General features: G+C 41.8%; 1 long non-coding RNA gene across 1 annotated transcript; it reads left to right on the top strand.

Annotated features, from left to right (window-relative positions):
* LOC117462850 (uncharacterized) lies at nucleotides 1-1,318 on the top strand. The gene is made up of 4 exons (XR_004553852.1): nucleotides 1-85; nucleotides 170-278; nucleotides 994-1,135; nucleotides 1,236-1,318. It is a non-coding gene; the product is annotated as an uncharacterized lncRNA (long non-coding RNA).
* Nucleotides 1,319-2,068: the final 750 nt, after the last annotated feature.

The following is a 2,068-nucleotide window of genomic DNA, read 5'->3' on the forward strand; positions in this document are numbered from 1 at the left end:
ATGAGAAAACCGGCCAGGTCACGGAGCACGCAGCAGACACCACCACAAAGTAGTGAAGCTGGCACTCGTAGGACATTCATACCAGGTAATCGTTGGAACTGAATAATTTGTTTAAGCAATACAGACACATAATTTGAGATTGTTAATATCCTTATGTGTACTTTTATAGAATGTACCATATCGGAAGAAAGAGCCATACAGTGTAAAGAATGGCTGAAACACAATTCGCAGCCCCTCAACCAGGTGGAGCAATACATGCAGGATACAGCAGTGTACAGGTCAGTAGGAATGCACTGAGGACACTAGCTGCAGCACTCATTCAATGTCATTTTGCCTATGCATGCACCTCATCATGGTACTGTTGCTCCTCAAGTCATTCAAATCTGAACGACAGACTTCTCAAAACAAACTACTACTAGACCTCTCACACCTATGACCTAACCCCTGCTCATTATGATGCTATAGTGGGATGGCTCAGGGGAGGACAGAGTACAGCAACTTGCAATGGGCCTGGTTTTCAAGGGACCAGTGCCATGTACCTGTCAAAATAAAAGGGCACAGCACCAGTGGGAGCTCCATTACTCTTCGCCCTCCCCCCCCATATAATCGACACAAACATGGGGATGAATGCATTTTACTATTATGCTACCAAAATGTGGAACACCCTACCACCAGCCATCAAGAAAGTGCAACTCCTTACCCTCCAAAACTGCCATACAAGAGCACCTGTCTGCAACTGCCCTCAGGGCTTTTTGTGTTATCCTTTTAACATTCTTGTACTGCTGTACTTTCTGCAAACTATCAAACAGGGCCAAGTCTTTAAGGGAAAACGGGTGGGACATTCAGGGGATCCACCAAGAGTTCCCACATCTATTCACTCCAGGCATGGTAAGTTAGGAAGGAGTATATGTTTACATATGATGTGGATGCATTGTTTATAACAATCTTTTATCAGTATGTCAGCTGCCACATTGAATTTTCTTTTTCATTTAGATTGCACAGGACTTTCAGATCCTACATAGAGAGGCTGCGCCTAAGCTCTTCGAAACCTGGCTACCTTTGTTTAAAGACAAGATCCTGCACCTGGCGAGACGGGAAGGGAAACTTATCTCGTCGCTTGATGGATTAACACCCGGTAATACATTGTTATATTGTACAGCAGACTTTATTTTGCTACTAAATGACCAATTCACAGATATGCCATGCCACATACCTATACAATTGTCTTCCTACAGATTGTTTGGGGGAACTTGCTCTGAGCCAGTTACCAACACTGCTTCCACCAACTGTCTACAGGGTTGGCCGAAAAGTGTTCCGGTATCGAGGAGTCTAAGTTGGCCTTCATCGATCATAAGCCTGTAAGTCCCTCTGCATATCTAAAGAGAAATGTTATTCTTTTAATCACTTGAACCCAGCATCCATATTCTTGGGGGGGTGGCGGGGACATTATCCAAAAATGGCAGCTAGATCGGCTATTTTTGGCGAAGAGATTTGGTGAAGATGGAAAACAATGGTCTAAAGTACAGAGCCAACCAGGTCCAGTTTAAGTGGTTAAGAATGTGCCTGACTGCCTGTTATTCCTGGGCTCAAGAATAATTCAGAACATTGTTTCTGAATATGCATTTTATCAGCCACTGCCAAATCTTGCTTACTCTTTGCTTTTGCACAATCTTTTAACTTTGTTTAATTTATCTTGTCTTTTGTTCTTTATTTCTTTCTCAGGTTGGAACAAACTTGGTGGAGTACCTCCATGAGGCGAAGGTGTCAAGACCTTACCCATATGTCCTGTCCCCAGTGTTGGGCAAGTTACTTCCAAAATGTAATATATTACATATTACTTATTACTCTCTTTTGAAAGTAATAAGTTACATTACAAAATTACTGTCTCTGAAATGTAATGAGTTACACTACTTTAGTTTCTAGTTACTTTCACCAAAATAACCGCAAAAGAATGGCTAGGTATTTTAAATGCTAAAATGTAGTTTAGTGCAGCTCATTATACATCCAATGAAGGGCAATGTGGTATAGCATAACAACTGTGTAGGCCATTAATTCTACTAACAACTTG

The sequence above is a fragment of the Pseudochaenichthys georgianus genome, chromosome 17, assembly GCF_902827115.2.
Source record: "Pseudochaenichthys georgianus chromosome 17, fPseGeo1.2, whole genome shotgun sequence".
Classification (NCBI taxonomy): Eukaryota; Metazoa; Chordata; class Actinopteri; order Perciformes; family Channichthyidae; genus Pseudochaenichthys; species Pseudochaenichthys georgianus.